The sequence below is a fragment of the Elephantulus edwardii genome, unplaced genomic scaffold (genome assembly GCF_000299155.1).
Source record: "Elephantulus edwardii isolate Elephantulus edwardi_28Jun2011 unplaced genomic scaffold, EleEdw1.0 scaffold00286, whole genome shotgun sequence".
Classification (NCBI taxonomy): Eukaryota; Metazoa; Chordata; class Mammalia; order Macroscelidea; family Macroscelididae; genus Elephantulus; species Elephantulus edwardii.
Genome location: NW_006400036.1, coordinates 28,362 through 47,916, shown reverse-complemented (window position 1 = coordinate 47,916; position 19,555 = coordinate 28,362). Strand labels below are relative to the sequence as shown.

Genomic DNA, 19,555 nt, shown 5'->3' with positions numbered 1-19,555 from the left:
TATGGTTTCCTTTGTGCCCGAGGGCCCACCGGCATTTCCTGTGTACCTTTGAAAGATGCCTCTTCGTTGTTATCTGAGGTGACTTCCCCTGTGCGCCACTTTCAGGCTTCCCTTCCACCCAGGAGCACGCTTGTCACTGTCCCCAAGGGCCTCTTCCCGCCGGTTTTCCTGTGTACCTTTGAAAGATGCCTCTTCGTTGTTATCTGAGGTGACTAAAAAAAATGTCTATTTATCCTTTTTGACTATAAAAAGGCATATGACTGTGTGGATCATAAAATTTTATGGCTAATGTAGAAAAGAATGGGAATCCCAGAACATGAAATTGTACTCATGCCAAATATCCAAGATAAAAGATGCTGTTGTGTGAAAAGAGCAAGGGAACACTAACTGGTTTAAAGTTAAGAAAGCTGTGTCAGTTTGTATCCTCTCTCCATACCCATTCAATCTGTATGCCAAGCAAATTATTCTAGACCTGGGACTCTTAAGAAGAAGAATGTGGAACCATGATAGGAAGAAGACTCATCAACAATCTGTTTTTCAGACGATACCTTGGTTGTTAAAACTGAGGTGGATCTGAATCACATGAGGCGAAAGATGAGAGAATATGGCCTTCAACATGGATTGCAGCTCAACATCAAGAAAACAAAAATTCTCAACACTGAACTGATAGGCAATATCATAAGAGATGGAGAAAAGAATGAAACGGTCAACAAATTCACCTTGCTAAGTCAGAAGAATAGGAGATGTATTGCAGTGAGAAAGTCTGCAGTCAGGAATTTTCCAAATTACTGAGGAGCAATCATGTAAGTTTGAGGAGTAAGGTGTACCTCATTCAGGCCATGGTATTTTCAATCACTTCCTATGCATCTGAGAGATAGACAATGAATAAGGATGACAGAAGAAAATTTGAGGACTTTTAGTGGTAGTGTTGGTGATGAGTAGCAAACATCCCATGGACTACCAAAAGAATAAACGTTTTGGTGCCAGAGTGCTCCTTGGAGGCAAAGATGACAATGCTTTGTCTCATATCAGGCATGTTGCTAGGACAAGGTAAGAGGGTCAGCAAAAGAGAGCAGACCTTCAAGCAGATGGACTGGCACAGTGACTGTTGCAATGGACTAGAGTATGTCAGAAATTGTGTGGAAGGCAAAGGAAAAGACAAGGTTCATCTCATAGAGTTGTTAAAAGTTGTACTCAATTCTATAGCACTTAACAACATACTGAAGTACAACACTGTGAGAGATAGTGTATTCATAATTTGTTCTTCTAAGATGAGTAGCAAACCAGTTACATGAAATGCGAGTCAATGTTGGCCCAAATCCTTGATTTGCTGCAAAACTCCATGATTTCTGATATTAAGAGTCCCTCCTTTGTTCCCTAGCTCCTCTAAATCCCTTGGGTAACGTGATTCACTGGAATGTCTCCCAGGGACTTAGACTCCTCAGGGATAGACTTACGTCACTGTAGCTAGGCAGGCCGGTTTGCAGAGACTGGTGAGCATTGTAGACTATCAGTAGAAGGCAGGCATCCCAAAAAAGAGTGCTAGCACTGAGGTCTCATAACCATTATCAGGTTTGCCAAGTTTTTTTCACATCAGCAAAGTCCCTGTAGATGAATGGTTCTCTGGGGGAAATCGGTTCTTCTCAAATCCTCTTCTTGAAGGAAAAATGAGAAAGGAAGGAGATCCAGTGATGCAGAGAAAACACAATTTTTGAAACAAATTCACCTACCCCTCTGAGAAGTCTTACACTAAACCACAGATCTCTGAAAATGCCCAGTGGATTGATAAAAAAGAAAAACAATTTGTACTGAAATGGCTCCAACTCACTTGGACCCCACATTTCTTAGAGTGGAGCTCTGCTTCTCAGTGCTGTCCAGGGCTGGTTGGCTACTCAGAGGTAATCACTGGGTCTTTCTCTCAAGACATTGCTGGGTCCAGTCAACTTCCCATCTCTAAGTCAACAGCTGAGGGCTTTAACTGTTTACATCACCCAGGGGCTCAATGGATGCATTCCTCTATTTGGAAACAGTATAAGCTTATAGCCACAGAGCAAACCACTGACACCATACTAAACTGTCACCACCAGCCTGTCCACTTGATAACATTCTTGCTTGGTCTTCAAATGTGCACACCAAGTAGAAGAGGGGCAACCATCTTTCCAGAAAAATATATCTTCTGCACGCAATGCTTTTGTACCTACACCTGTCCATCTAGAGATTGAAAAGTAATGCTGGACAAGCACACTAGTGTCCTACAGAAAGTCCCATGTTGCTTCTGGAATAAAGATGAGACTGAAAAGAACAAAGGGGCCATCACTGGTGATCTGCCACAGCTGGGTCCCTTCCCTCCCCCTCAACAGGAGCAAGTTGGTGGCAGTGGATGAGCAGAGGGGCCTAAGCGGGCAGGGAGGGCTGAGGTGTGGCCGGTGACGGGTGGAATCGGAGGCAGCAGTAGTGCTTGTGGCAGCTGGCTGTGGTGGCGAAGGCGGTGGGGGGGACGGTGGAGATGGCTGCCCTAGTGGGAGAGGCAGCTGCGGCCATGGAGGGTAGGGGAAAGCGGCCGAGAAGGAAAATGCTTGGACAGAAGAAATGAGTACTGTTTCCACTAAAGCCTAGAATTGCCTACTGTACAGTTGTCCTGATAAGGGAGTATATGAATGGCCCAAAGAAGACACCAAATTGATTGTCAGTTTTTACATGACTTGTGACAAAAATTCCCTCAAGTCCTTGACATTGTGGTATACAGGTGTATGTTACAAAATAATAACCTGGATGCCTGCTGTGCAGTTCTCTCTCAGGAGAGTACATGCTATCTTTATGGTGAAGGAGATCTGAATTTCTCGGATGATTCTCAAATTTCTGGTCTGAGCAATCATGTGACTTCTCTCAGCTTGGACTTACAATCACAGAATGTCTACCACCATGGAAGAGAAGGAAACAGAATGAATGGAAGTAGGGCTCTAACACACAGCATCAGTGATGGACAACTTTGAGGTCATCAGTCCAAAATTGAACTGTTTCAACAGGAGCCATAGAAAGACCAGCTCAAGTTCCTCAAGGCTTTAATGTTTTTGGAATGTCCAGTACTTCTGGTGCTAAATTCAACACCATATCTTGGATTTCACTTAGGCAGCAAAGGAACATTTAACCTTTCTCAACAAACTCCCAGATTTAATCCTATTATGGTAACTCAAGTCCCAAATATCCAGACTGGTTGTTAACACTCCTCCATCTTTGCACATATATAGTGTACCTCCACCTGTACTTAACAGTCCACAGGGAAATTATATTTGTTGTTGGCCAAGGGAAAAAGACAGAGATGGGGACATACAGGAATGGAGGATAGGTCAGAAAGCATGAAGGCAGGGAGCTAACAGCTGGAAGAACTGAAGCCCCTATGCTACACCTTTCTATGGTTTTATTGAGAATCACCAGGAAGTCACAAAGGAAGTAAATAAAAACAAAGGATCATGAAGAAGAAATCACAAAGAGAAATCTTTTGCAAATAAGGCCAAATTCTTCTCTACTGTTTACCTTATGCTTATCTCAGAAGACAGGGATTAGTAAATGTAAAGTAAGAATTAGGAAAATGCCCAAAATCTGCCTTGCCGTTTAACCTCTGTGAAGCCCAAGGTCTGCCTTGGTGCTACAGGGGGAATTCTAGCTTGTATCTATGCCTCTCTCATTTCCTGATGCAGAATTTGGTTAAACATTAATATTAAATATGCTAATTGGCTTCCCACATATATATATGGCCTTGCATTATAACTCCTGGTGGTACAGCTCAACCAATACAACAGCATTCTGGCTGAGTATCTCAACTTAATCCAATGAACCCTCAGCAAATCTATCAATATTCACATCCTGGTCCCTGGACCATTTATCCTACATCTAATCCTCTGTCACATAGCTTAGCCCAGCAGTCAAATCAGTAAAGCCACCAGACCTCTCGTGTCTACTTGCCCTTTGGCTCCAGTACTATACCACAACCACCAATAATTCATTCATCTGGTAGCTAACAGTCTTCTTCCCACAGCCAATAAAACATTAACAATATTTCAACAGGACCTTGAAAAAACTAGATTGAAATCAAACTTGAACCCCCACAAAGAAACTTCAAAATTACATTCCTCTGGCCCTCGAACCTCCAGTAGTTCCTCTCTGGTCAACAGTCAGACCTTAAATAGAAACCAGCCAACTCTCTTTACATAGCTGCCAGCCCCCCAAATACTGATGAGGTGATGTCCCATAGTCAACTATATTTCTGCCAATGCCTCCACAGGAAATGAGCAGGGCATGCAGCCCACACTCTTCATACGCACAACCTCGGGATCATCTGCTGCCTCCAAGAATATGTTTGGACAACTGAGCATGGGGCCTGCTTTTTATTCATCACCAACCTCCCAAAAGTCGAGCAATAGAGAGTAACTCTGCAACTTCTCCTTGTATGGTGGTCACTCAGCCCAATACAAAAGACACTTTCAGTTATTTTCAGAAATTAGTTTCTCCCAATAAGTCCCCTGTGGTTTCACCCGTATCTTTGAACTTACAAACCTTGTAATCCGCCCTGATCATTAATTATGTAGAATCAGAAAATATTCAGCACCTCACGGACCCTATGTTAGCACATGTGGATAGAATGAGTGAAGCACAGAAACTGAGTATGGTATCTGATGACACTGCCTACACGCAAGCTTTATGGGTACACCAGAAGGCCATGATGAAACGGCTTCAAAGAGAGCTTGAGATTCAAAAGAAAAAGCTGAAAAAATGAAAATCTGAGGTCAATGAGATGGAAAATAATCTCATTTGAAGGTACCTGAAAAGATCACATTCCAGATCCCTTCACTAGAAGAAATACAGTAGCTGATAAGTTGTAATAGACAACGCCTGATTGACACTGATTGCCTGACCAAAGAAATTGATCTTTTTCAAGCCAGGGGACCACATTTTAATCCCAGCGCTATTCATAACTATTATGACAAGACTGGGTTTTTAGGCCCTGTGCCACTAAAATCCAAAGATCAACAGTCTACCATCAAAACACCAGAGTCAAGACATGGAAGACGGTGAGAGTACACAGTGGAATTGTACTGCTTGTACTTTTTTGAACCATCCAGCCTTAATTTGTTGTGAACAGTGTGAGATGCCAAAGCATTTCTGAGCCAAATGGCCCTGTATCTTCTCTAAATCCCCTTCTAAAGTTCAAGAACCTAGTCTGTTGTCAGGGGAAAAGTTATACTGGTACATAGGATTTTGTCAGAATGAAGGTGTGACGAGAGGGTGGTGTGATAATGTTCAATGTCAGCCCGCAGAGCTCCTAATATCTCAGTAGAATGTCACAGGCAGTTAAAACCTTCACACAAAAGGGAACCTGCTCAGACTTGGTGGCCCACTGTCAAGGTGTATACCATATTACCAGCATTCGGGATGGCTGATTCTCAATATATTGCGCTTGGGTGTGCCCATGACCTTTCCCCTTGTGTCACTACTGAATTTTGACAAGAGGAAGGAATAGAAAGAATGATGGGTTTTTTCTTTTTAAAGCTGTCAGCTGAAACACTACACACACACACACACACACACACACACACACAAGGTTCACCTATTTAAAATGATTGCTGCCACATCATGCCCATGGATGGGGAGGAACTTGGCAAAGCTGTGGTGTTTTTGGCTTGGTCTTGTCCTCCCTAAACATGCCTTCACTCTGAAGCCGGTGTTGGCAGAGATGGAGAGCAGCATGCATTGTCCATACAATGTGCAGTGAAACACCATACACTTTTGCTTACTGTACAGATCTCTTAAGTCCGCTTAAGTGATTTCTTTGCTCCTTAATTATTTTCTTCTGATTCTATATGTACAGTGTAATAGTCTGTTGTTAACTAATTTTCTTTTTCCCTTTCAGTGGTTAAGCATGATCATGTCCCTTTTTACGCCTTACCTGAGAGAAACAAAGCTTTAAAATAAAAAAGCATTAATGAAATGAAACTATGCACACAAGCCCTGTCCTCTCCTCGCTCTGAGCATGCCCCAACCAAGCTGTGAAGACAGCAGATGCTGGGCCCGGAGCAGAGGAGGCAGTGAGGTGGCAGTGGCAAAAAAACACAGGCCCCCATGCGGTGGGCACTGTACCCTGTGTCTTCCCCAGGAAAGCCCAAAACAAAAGGTATTTAAACCCATTGACAGAGCAACAAGGCTGAGCTTGCTTAATCTGCCTGATGTCCTGCAGAACTTTCACAGGAGATCACTGTTTTCAGACCAACAAGAGCAGGAGGACCTATGGTCGTTTTCACAGAGCATTTTGATGCTTTACTGTCTGGACAGTCTGTTTCTAAACCTGCCGTGGAGGCAGTATATCGCCTGTATTTATAAAACAAGGCTAATTGTACCTAAGACACCTGAAGAAAAGCAGGAAAAAAGAAAAACACGCAAACTTCAGCCCTGAAGCAACCTCAAACATCTCTATTTTTATATTTTTCTAAGAGAAAGAAATGTTCAGATGGCCAGGAATATATATATAGTAAAATGAAATAAAGAAAGAAAAAGAACCTTTTGCATTTAAAAAGAATTATGAAACTATCTATCAGTGCTTAGAAATGGAGCTAAAGGAAACGCTGAAGGTAGCTGAAAGATAAGAGAGACCAAGTGGACTGTCTACCACTGTCCATGTTTTTAAGAAGGGTGCCCCAGGTGAGCTAGTGAACACCTGAGTCTTGGCTCCCAGGCAGCACATTTTGCATATGAGGAGAAATATGACATCTCTGGTTAATTAGACAATAGTCCCAAAGCCTTTGCATTTGATGTATTTTGTTTTAAACATAGGCCTTGTTTTTCAGCTTCATCTGCAGTGCTATGTGAAGACTGATAAATCAGTTTTCACTTGTTTTATTAATAAAATATAATCTGGATTGAGTTGATGGTTTTGTTATTTAGCTGGGTAAACTATCTAACAGATAAGTTATTTATAAAATTAAAAATAATTATATTCTGGAAAAAAGAAAACAACAAAAGGTGAAATGAAATTCCCAAGGGCTCCTTTTAGCCATGCTGCAAAGTGGTTTCTGCGGGAAGGGATGATAAACCTGACATCCATTTTTAAACTTGGGCTCAAGGGATATTTGGAACAAATACCGGCTACCTGATATCACACCTATTGCCTTGAACTATGTTATAGATGATAAAATAAAAATTTCCCAGACTTCCTCTAAAATAGAAAAGAGAAATACTAAATGATAACATGGCCAGAAATCCTAAATAGCATAATTCACCATCTTGGTCTTGAAATTTTCTAATCACTATGCCCAGCAACTATAAAAAAACATATTCAACTGCACATAACACATTCAAAAGACAGATCAAATGCCTATAATACAGCACATCTCAGAATCTTGTAGCATACTTTCTCTGGTGACAATTAAATTAAATTCAAGAATATACTCCAATATATAGAAATTATTAATAATCATAATCCAAGCTCAATAAGGAAATCATAAAGTAAAATGAAAACTTAAAAATATCAAAATTGGTGAGATGAAACTAAAGCTTTGTTTAAAGGCACTGTTGCTGTTATGTGCTGTGGAGTCAGAACCAGCCCATAGCTGGCTCCTCCAGCAGGTTTTCAGAGACAGTAAATCACAAGGGAGAGTCCACATCTTTCTTTCAAGGAGCAGCTGTTGGATTCTAAGCTTGTGTCTTTGGGATTGCAGTGTAGCTGCTTACAAGGCCACCAAAGCTCTTAGAGAAATACACAGCTTTAAATAAATGTGGTGACTGCTGTTCTTAGGTGCCTTCAAATATAACTCGTAGAGACCCTATGAACAAGATCTGAATCCTGTTCTACCCTGTTCCATCCTCACAAGCTCAGACACAAACAAGCCCATTGCCACAGTCACTTTGTGAATCTACCTGCTTGAGGGTCTTCTTGTCCTTCACTGTCCACCTTTCCAAGCATGATGCCCCTCTGCAAGGAATACCTTCTCCTAGCAACATGCCCAAAGGATGTGAGACAAAGCTTCACCATCTTAGCCTCCAAAGATCATTCTGGCAGCACCTTCTCCAAGACATGTTTTTTTCTTTTGGCAATCTGTGGGATATCCTGTGTTCTTCTCAAATACCACAGTTCAAAAGCATCAATTCTTCTGTCATCTTTATTCAATGTCCAGTTTGCAGATGTAAGTAGCAAGTGACTGAAAAAGATCATAGCCTGAATCAGGCATGCCTTTGTCCTCAAACTGAAATCATTGCTCTTCAATAATCTGGAGAGGTCCTTGACTACTGATTTTTAATATAACCCTTCCATCTACTCCTTCCATTTTAGGATTATATCCTCTTTGTGGGATATAAGCCCCACTCTCCTAGATGATATTATCCAATATGCCACATAGGAGTGTGGTTTATAGGGCTAAGAGGCAATATAAAAGAAATGTTCCTGGGAAACTCAATGCTTGTTCCCTTGGGGCAGTGCATCTAACCTGGCAACACACCAACTCTGCCTGCTGGTTCTGGGACCACAGTTCAGCATTTCTGTGTGACCACATACATGGGCCTACACCATCCACAATCACATGTGCTATTTACCTGACAGTTTCTAAGTTTCTGTGAGACCTTCAGGTCTCCAAAGACTGAATCCAAAGACAGAGATGAGAGTGGGAGGACTGAGGGGAGGAGGAATATAACTGACATCACATAAGATAGAGCGGTACAACAATTTAGATATTTCAAATACTGTTAACTAGCCTTTTAGGAAATGTAGTTGTTGTGTACTGAGTTGGAACAAACTCATAGCTGACCCATCAGGGGTTTTTCAGAGGAAGTAAACCACCTAGGAGGAGACTGTCCATCTTTCTCTCACGAGCAGCTGGTGGACTCAATGTGTGTGATTTTTGGGTTGACTCTTTACAAATAAGCCAGTAGGGATCCCTTTATAGAAAATACTACTAATTACTATAAAAGAAATTATCCTTGAAATAAGTGTGGTGGATCCAGGCCATGGTCTTTGAAATTACTGGCAATGCATCAGAGAGCTGGACAGTAACTAAGTATGACAGAAGAATCATCAATTCCTTTGAATCGTGGTACTGGAGAAGAATACTGAATATACTATGGATCACCAAGAGAACAAACAGGTCTGTCTTGGAGAGGATGAAACCAAGTTTCTCCTGGGACACAAGGATTCTAAAGCTCTATCTCACGTACTTTGGGCATATGGATGGTAGAGACCAGTCCTTGGAGAAGATCATCATGCCTGGAAAGGTAGAGGGACAGCACAAGAAATGACCCCGGATGAAATGGACTGACACAGTAATTGCGGTAATGGGAATAGGTGTGTTGGAGTGAGCAAGCCTTGCTCAGGATAGGGCAGGGTTCAGAGCTATTGTACATAGGGTCTCTATGAGTTGCAGACAATGTGATGGCACATAAAACCAACAACAATTGATGGGGTTTTGAAAGTGTGTTATTTCCAAATCTTCTTCCTAGTCTGGCTTACTTTGGATGCTTAGCTGTAGAGCAGTATCTGATAGACAAGCATTCTACCAAAAAGAACAGATGAAAGATCTTTCCCTAGTACACAGCTAACAGATTCTGTGTTAGCCCTCCCTTTGTCCTAAGTGCAGCTGTCCTGTCCCCCACACAAGGTCCCAAAAGCATGCTGCTGCATTCCCTCAGCTTGGCAAAAAATCAAGGCCCCAGTAACTGATGGCATACCAAGTGACATATTTAAGCAAACAGATGCTGCCTTAGATGTGCTGTTGTGCCAAGAGATCTAGAGTACAGCTACTTGGCCAACTGACTGGAAGAGATACATATATATTCCCAGAAAAATGATCCTTTTTTTAATAGAATGTGGAATTTATCAAACAATATCACAAGCAAGCAAAATTTTGCTGAAGATTATCCAAAAGTGACTGGAACAATATACCAACAGAAAACTACCAGAAATACAAGCTGGGTTTAGAAAAGGCTGTGGCACTAGGGATATCACTGCCAAACTCAGATGGATCTAGGCTGAAACCAGAATACCAACAGAGTGTCTGTGTTTTTTTGACTACTCAAAGGCGTTTGACTGTGTGGATCCCAACAAATTGTGGCTAACCTTGAGAAGAATGAGAATCCTAGAACACCTGGTCATACTCATGCAAAACCTATACTTGGACCAAGAGGCAGTCATCAGAACAGCAAGGAAACACTGCATGTTTCAAAATCAGGAAAAGAGCACATCTATCTCTATATCTTTCCAATCTATATGTGAAACAGATCATATAGGAGGCTGCTCTTTATGGGAATTTGACATCAGAATTGGAGGAAGACTCATCAACAACATGCATTATGCAGATGACACAATCGTGCTTACCAAAACTGAGGGGGACCTGAAGCGTTTGCTGCAAAACATCAAGGACCACAGTCTTAATACAGATTAAAGCGCAACATCAAGAAAACAAAAGGTTTTCACCACTGGGCCAATTGGCACCACTATGATAAAAGGAGAAGAGATTGAGACTGTTAAAATTTTCAGCTTGCACAGGTCCACAATCAATAATCTTGGAACCACCAGCCAGGAAATGAAATGATGAATTTGATTAGAAAAGTCTGCTGTCAGGGACCTCTCGAGAGTGTTGAAGAGCAAAGATGTCAGTCTAGAGACTAAGCTGCTCCTAATCCAAGCCATAGTCTTCACAATTATTTGTGATGCATGAGAGAACTGGACAATGACTAGGGATGATAGAAGAATCATGTGTTTTAGTTGTGGTGCTAGAGAAAAGTACTGAATATATATATCATGGACTGCCGACACAACAATTAGATCTGCTCTGGAGAGGATGAAAACAGGTTCTTATCTGGGTGAAAGGATTTTGAAGCTCCTTCTCACATACTTTAAGCATTTTGCCAGAAGGGACCAATCCTCAGAGAAGGACATTATATTTGAAAGGGTAGAGGGACAAAACAGGAGAGGAAGACCCTGGAAGACATGGAATGACACAATCACTGTGGTAACAGGTGGAGTTCTATGAAAGATGGTGAGATTGGCTCAGGATAGGACAAGGTTCAGAGCTACTTTGCATTAGATAGGGTCACCGTGAGTACAGGAGACTGTAAGACACAGAAATGGTAGGGCGCTAGAGCTGCTCTCCCTCACCTTCCCAGGAGAGCCACCAAAATGAAACACCAGAAGAAGTAGCTGTGACTCAGTTTGTCTGTTAGGGCTGCAAAATTATCTACCTCTGATTACCAGGAATACCTATTTGCACACACACACCCCCAATCACTTCCCTTATCTTGTAAAAAACTATTGTGAACGTCCCCTTCCCCAATTTCCTTGCAGGACAATATAAAACCCTACTGTAACTTTAAGTAGGGGCTGGTCTCTAAAGTGAGCATAGCAGTTTCTCCTCAGTAAACTTTCTTGGTCTGAACTGGGTTGCCCTTCCTCAGAAACCTTACAATAACAACACTAACAACTACCAGCAAGGGAGTACTGATATCCAGGTGGATAAGAAAGCTTCAAGCAAGAAAGATGGGTAATCTCCTCCCAGGAAATTCTCAACCTCTGAAACCACTGGAGGGTCAGCTATGAGGTGGGTTTGACCCAAAAGCAATCATTTCTATCTAATTTTACCACCTGAACTTGTCTCCTGTGATTCAACTCTGCAAAATTTTCCAAGCTTTTTTGGTTTCTTAATTAAAATAGCAGTTCAGATGAGAGTTAAACACACACACACATATAAAAACACAGGGGAAATATCAAGCTTATGAGTATTTAATAATAATTTCCTAAGTATTCTATACCTGTAAGAAAAATGTTATTAAAAATTACAAATAAGACTTCACAACTATAAGCATACTACGAAACAAAAAGATAACTGTTCTACTTATTACTAACAAATCTGAGTAAATTTTAAAACGTACACGCAGCACGCTGCTACTTCATACGTGGCTGTACATCAGTTGAGCACCTAGGGCCGCATGCTGGGCTGTTTATGTTATTTCTGCTCCTCGCCATCACCCTAAGAGGGAAGTATTAAATTTACAAATCAGGAAGTTCATCGTTGATGCCAGACTCAAGCCCAGAAAGCTCTAAAGCCTGAGGTTTGAGAAGAGTTCCCAAAGATGGTGCTGGACTGTCACAACTGAGGGATCTGCTGACACCTGGTGCCCTCCTTCCCCAGGCCAGGGTTGCTCCCACAGCGGGTCACGTCCTCCAACCCCAACAGCGAGAGCCCCTCCCTACATCATCTCATCCCAGTTCCCGCTTCCCGAGGCTCCTTCCAGGTCTTTAATAAGCAGGAGGAAGGAGCCTGTTTCGCTTCCACTGCCGACAGGAGGACAGCCAACACGCCTGGGGCTCTCTCGAAGGTGGGTGGATAAAGGCCTAGAATCGCGGACTTAATTAAGGTACCTGCAGCCATTCACAGAATGTCACCACCCCAGGCTTGACACTGGGCCACATTCTGAAGATGAGACTTTCAGAGTTTCCGGATGCACAGGGACGAGCATCACCCTGGCCCAGGGGCCTCAGAGGAGAAGCAATGGCAGGCGCCCCGACCCCTAGTAACTAGACCAACGCTCACTCACCTCCCAGGCAGCCGGGAAGTGCTTCCGGGAGCAGCTGCTCGCGCAGATCAGGGCGGGTGGGCGGGGCGGGGCCGTGGGAATGAGGCCAAGGCCCGGATTGGCTGCCAGAGCCGCCCGCCTAGTAACGTCACCACCTACATGTCCACTTGGGGGCAGCCAGGTGTTAGCCAAGAGTATCCTGTGACAGACAGCCTCACCTCCGAAATACTTGAACCCATTCATATGGTCACTTTTCCAATTCATCTTGCTGAGGATATGCTGCACTTAAACGGACCCTTCACCTTTCCAAGGATGCCCTTCTTCAAGCAGGAGCTCCTCCTAACATATTTGAAGTATGTGACAGGAAACGTCACCATCCTTGCTTCTCCAAGACATACTTACTTGTTTATTCTTTTGGCAGTCCATAGGTAATCTGAACTCTTCTGCTCAAAGACTCAAAGACATTAATTATTCTGTCATCCTAAGTCATTGTCCAATTTTCAGAAGCATGTTATTCGTTGTTGTTATGTGCCATCTAGTCGCTTGCGACTCATAGCGACCCTATGTACAAGAGCCCTAAACGCTGTTCTATCCTGTGCCAATCTCGCCGTCTCAAACACATTCATTCCCACCACTTCACTCACAAAATCGATCTATCTCATCGAGGGTCTTCCTCTCCTGCGCCGTCCCTCCATTCTCCCAAACATGATGTCCCTCTCCAAGGACCAGTCCCTCCTTGCAACATGCCCAAAGTATGTCAGATGAAGCTTCAGAATCCTTGACTCCAGGGAGCATTCTGGCTTCACCTTCTCTAGGACAAACCTGTTTGTTCTCCTAGCAGTCCATGGTATATTCAACACTCTTCTTCAGCACCACCACTCAAAGGCATCAATTCTCTTTCTATCATCCCTATTCACTGCCCAACCCTCCAATGCATAGCACCTAATTGAAAAGACTATAGCCCGGATCAGGCACCTTAGTCTCCAGCCTGACATGGTTGCTCTTCAGTACTCTTGAAAGGTCCCTCACAGCTGAATTTCCCAATGCAATTAGTCTCTTGATTTCCTGGCTGCTGTTACCAAGAGTGTTGACTGTGGAACCAAGTAAACTAAAACTGTTAACTATCTCAGTGTCTTCACCATCCGTACTGTTGCTGCCACTTGGCCCAGTGGTGAGAATCTTTGTTTTCTTGATGTTGAGCTTCAATCCATATCAAAGTCTGCAGTCCTTGACCTTCTGCAGCAAGCGCTTCAGGTCCTCCTCAGTTTCAGCAAGCAGGATTGTGTCATCTGCATATTCAGAAGCATAGCAAGTAATTAAAAACATGATAGCTTGATCAGGCACATCTTAATCTTTAAACTGACATCCTTACTCTTTAATTCTTTAGAGAGGTTTCTGACAGAAGATTTTCCAAAGCAATACTTCTGTTTACTTCTTATCTGGGGGAACCAAGGGTGTTCATTGTGAATCCAAGCGAGATGAAATTTGGACAATTTCAAACCTTTCTATCTTTATGTTGCATATTAGCTCAATGGTGAGAATTTTCATTTTCTTGGTGTTGAGATTTAATATATATTGCAGACTGCAGTCTAATCTTCTGCAGCATTTAGCAAGAAATGTGTCATCTGCATAACAAAGATAGTTGATGAGCCTTACTCTGATCCTGATGCCACAGAAAGTTTAGTTTCTGATATGATATACTCAGCACACAGACTGAATACATATCGAGAAAGGATTAGCCCTAACACATTCCTTTCTTGATTTTAAATCATGCAGTGGGATGACGTCAAAGATGGTATCAAGGACACACATTGATTTTTAAACTTGTTTTGATCAAAGAACCTTTCTGACTATGTGTTGTTGTTGTTGTTGTTGTTGTTATGTGCCGTCGAGTGGCTTGCAACTCATAGCGACCCTATGTACAACAGCCCTAAACTCTACTCTGTCCTGTGCCAATCGCACTCTCTGATACACCCATCCCGATTACCCCAGTCACTGAATCAATCCACGTTATAGGGGGCCTTCCCCTTCTGCGCTGTCCCTCCACCCCACCAAGCATGATGTCCCTCTCCAAGGACTGGTCTCTCCTCACAACATGTCCAAAGTATGTTAGCCGGAGCCTCATAATCCTTGCCTCCAAGGAGCCACCGGTTTAACCCTTTCCAGGATGAATCTGTTTACTAGCAGTCCATGGTACTCTCAATACTCTTCTCCAGCACCACAGCTCAAAGGCATCAATTCACCTTCTATCCTCCTTAGTCATTGTCCAACTCTCTGATAGGTTTTACAAAGGCACAATGAAGTGTTCTGAGATTCCCATTCTTCTCAATGGTAGCCATCATTTGTTGTGATTCACACAGTCAAAAAAAAAAAACACAGATAATTATCCTTCTATCATTCTCTGCTTTCTACCGAGATCTGACATCAGCAATGATATCTCTGGTGCCATAGCCTCTTCTAAAGCTGGCTTGGATTTCTGGCAGTATTCTGGTGATTCACTGTTCTAGCCTGGTTTTGGATAAACTTCAACAACAATATTTTGCTTGCATGTGAATTTAAGGATACTGTATCAATGATATTGTTCCATAATTTTCACATTCTGTTGGATCACCTTTTCTAGGAAGAGGATTAAATATGGATCTCTTCCAGTCAGTAGACTGACTGGATCCAGATTTTCTGGTGCAGCCTGGTGAGTACATGCAGGGATGCTTCTCTTTCATGGAACACATCAGTTGGTATTCCATCAGTTTCTGAAGACTAATGTTGTATCAATGGTGTCAGTGCAGCTTGAATTTCTTTCTTTATTGCCATTGGTCTTGGTCACATGCTATTACTCCAAATGATTCCACATCAGTCAATTATTTTTTTATACAGTGACTCTCTGCCAAGGTTTATTTAAGGGGGATCTCTGGGTCTGTTTTCTCTCCTCTCCATCCTAACATCTTGAGGGTATGGAATCCTGACAAATTATGCTGTTGTAGCACAGGCTTGAAAATATCTGGTCAATTTTGTAGACACCTTTATAAACTATGTAGCTTACCTGGCTAGAGAGAAGAAAGCTAGAATGGATCCTTCCAAGACCCAAAAATGGCTATAGGTATAATGGAATTTATACAAGTGTGGATGAGGATTCACCTATTAACATGCTAAAGGGAAGTGCTCATATATTTTGGTTACAGGATATTCTTGGTATGCTCATCCAGATACAGGATATTCATAGACAGGAGAAAGAGGAAAAACCAAAAATGACAAAATGACAATCAGGTGAATTTCTTTATCCTAGGTCAGTGAGGGATGAAAGTCTAAATGAAGTTGTTCAGACTTGTCCTTTTATTTCAAAGGCCACTTCTCTTTAAAGATACTAATTCTATGTTGTATTGTGGTTATGTGTCACCAAGTCACCTGTCACTCATGGTGATCCTACATACAAGAGCTCTGAACTCTGTCCAATCCTGAGCCAATCTCATCAACAAATCTAATACTCTAGTATCTAATTTCTCAATTAACTGAGTCAATTCATTTCATCCTGGATCTTCCTCTCCTGCGCTGTCCCCCCATCTTTCCAAGTATGAGCATGATGTCCTTTTCCAAGGACTAGACCCTCCAGGCCACATGCCCAAAATATGTGAGACAGAGCTTCAAAATCCTTGCCTCCATGGATTCTTCTATCATCTTTTGTCATTGCCCAGCTTTCTGACGCATAAAATGTAATTACAATTATATATCAGGTGCACCTTAGTCTCCAGAATGACATCATTCCTCTTCGATACTCTAGAGAATTCCCTGACTGCAGATTCCGAATGCAATTTGTCATTTGATTTCCTGACCGCTGCTGTGCCAAGAGTGTTTACTGTGTTCACCAGACACTCTGCTGGAGAAGGAGGAGAAATCTCCTCCTGTGCCAATTGGATCCAATTTGATGGTATACAACAAGAAGGGGAAAAAAGAAGAGTGTTTACTGTGGAACCCAGCAAGCTGAAGTTGTTAATAATCTCAATCTCTTCCCTGTTTTTCATGAAGCTGCCAATTGGCCCAGTGGTGAGAATTTTGTTTCGTTAAGCTTCAATACATGTTGAAGACTACAGTCCTTGACCTTCTGCAGCATATTCTCATGTGCTCCTCAGTTCCAGTAACCAAATTTCTGTCATCTGTACAACACAGGCTGTTGATGAGTCTTCGTCCAATCCTGATGCCACATTCCTCCTCATAAAGTTCAGCCTCCTGAATGATCTGTTCTGCGTTTACACTGTAAAGGTATGTTGTTGTTTTTGTTACGTGCCATCGAGTTGCCTGAGACTCATAGTGACCCTATGTACAACAGCCCTAAATCCTGCCCTATCCTTTGCCAAACTCACTGTCTCTGACACACCTACCCCTATTACCCCAGTCACTGAATCAATCCATCTCATCGAGGGTCTTCCTCTCCTGCGCCGCCCCTCCACTCTGCCAAACATGATGTCCCTCTCCAAGAACCAGTCCCTCCTTGCAACATGCCCAAAGTATGTCAGATGAAGCTTCAGAATCCTTGCCTCCAAGGAGCAGCCTGGCTTCACCTTCTCCAGGACAAACCTGTTCATTTTCTTAGCAGTCTATGGTATATTCAATTCTCTTCTCCAACACCACAGCTCAAAGGCGTCAATTCTCCTTCTATCATCCCTAATCATTGTCCAGCTCTCTGATGCATAGAAAGTGATTGCAAAGACCATGCCATGTATAAGGTGCACCTTAGTCTCCAGACTGACATAGTTGTTCTTTAGTACTTTTGATAGAGGTAGTAATTCTATATGTGCATAGTAAAGGAGTCTTACTAGGGAGATCCAGTATATAGGCAGATGAAGGATGAGATGGCCTGGCATTGGACACTTTGAATAAGACAATGGCATGGTATACTATTCCAGGAGTGAAAAACAAAAGAATGGGTTCCATTCATAGTTAAAAATATAATTTCAAGTTCTATGCTGTACTACAAGGGGTAAAGTTGCAGAAGTAAAACAAACAAAAAGGTTCTAAAGTAAAAGAAGTGAACAAAATATTTCAAAGGCTAGTTTGAGAAGACAAAACAAAGCATTATAGTGATCGGTGCAGGAAACTGAAACTGGAGAATAAGAAGGGAGAACTCACATTTCTCAAGGTAAAATAGGAAAAAACAACCAAAAAAAACAAAACCCACCAAACCAAAAAACCAAAATTCAAGGTCCAAGTTGCACGAATGAAGGATATTAAGAGCAAAACTGTGAAAGATCCGGGAAGCACCAAAACAAAATGCAAAAAAAAACAAACAAAAAAAAATGCAGAAAATACACAGAACCAGTCTATCAAAAAGTATTGGCTGACACTGAAAAATATCAGGAAGTACCATATGAGCAGGAGTCAAGGGTAATTAAAGAAGAAGGGAAGCTCCACTGAAGGCATTAGTAAAAAATAAGGCACCACGAATTGACAGGATACCAGTTGACATGATCCAGCTAACAAATGCTGGATGGGCTTACAGGTCTATGTCAGGAAATATGGAGGACAGTTACCTGACTGACAAACTGGAAGAGATCCGTATTTGACCCCATTCCAAAGCAAAGTGTGAATATAATCAATACCACAAGCAAACAAAATACTGCTGCTACAGTTAAAAAACAGCTAGAAAAGTACACTTCCAGATAAGTGGTGGAAGTTCTAGCCAGATTTAGAAGAGGCTATGGCACCAGGGAATGTGCCAAAGTCAGATGGACTGTGGTGAAAGCAAAGAATACCAGAAAAATTTCTATTTGTGTTTTATTGACTATGCAAAAACATTTGACTGGATGGAGTATGCACATGCACACACACACACACACACACACATACACGAATTTGGTTAGAACATGTGATTGTGCTCATGCAAACCTGTACTTAGATTGGGGAAAAAACTGCTGAACAGAGCAAGGAAACACTGCATGACTCAAAATCAAGACACGAGTGTGTCAGGGATGTTCTCTGTCTGGAGGCTGGAATTTATGAGGAGGAATGTGGCATCAGGATTGGAGAAAGTCTCATCTACAACTTGCTTTATGTAGATGACACAACCTTTCTTGCAGAAACTGAAGAGGACCTGAAGCATTTGTGGAACGAAGTCAAGTACTGCAGTCTTTAACATTGATTGCAGCTCAATATGAAGAAAATAAAGATTCTCACTACTGAGCTAATTGACAGGATCATGATTGAGGGAAAACAGATTGAGATTGTTAACAATTTCGTCTTCTTTCAGTTTAAAAGCAACACTGCTGGCACCAGCAGTCAGGAAATCAAAAGCCGAGTTGCATTGGGAAAGTTGATTGTTAGGGACTTCTCCAGAGTCCAGAAGAACAACAATGCTAGACTCGACACTAATGTGTGCCTGATCCTGGCCATGGTCTTAACAATTACTTGCTATTTGTCAGAGAGCTGGACATGACAAATATTACAGAAGAACTGACTCCTTTGAACTGTGGTGCTAGAGAGCAGGACTGAACATATACCATGGACTGCGAAGAGAACAAAAAGGTCTGTTCTGGAAAGGGTGCATCCAAGTTGCTCCTTGGATGCAAGGATATTGAAATTCTATGCCACATGCTGCTTAGAGACAAAGATGACAAACATTCATATCACACACTTTGGTCATGTTGTTAGAAGAGGCTATTCACTGAGAGGAACATCAAGCTTGGAAATCCGGAGGGTCTGTGAGAGAGTAAGATCCTCAACCACATGGATTGATACAGTGACTGTGGCAATGGGCACGAGTGTGTCAGAAATTGTTACGATGGCACAGGATAGGCCAGAGTTTAGTCCTGTTGTTCATAAGGTCACTATGAGTCATATTCCACTTAACTGTATAGCACCAAATAACAACATCCTTAAGTACAATGCTGTGAATCATAGGGTCTTATTCATATGCTTAAAAAGAAGACCTGTTAATGTTGTTGTTGTTCTGTGCGGTCGAGTCGTTTCCGACTCATAGCGACCCTATGCACAACAGCCCTAAACCCTGCTCTAT

The 19,555-nt window shown here is 42.2% G+C and overlaps 1 pseudogene; it reads left to right on the top strand.

Annotated features, from left to right (window-relative positions):
- Positions 1-2,651: 2,651 nt before the first annotated feature.
- On the top strand, positions 2,652-5,164 carry LOC102860067 (annotated as a pseudogene).
- Positions 5,165-19,555: the final 14,391 nt, after the last annotated feature.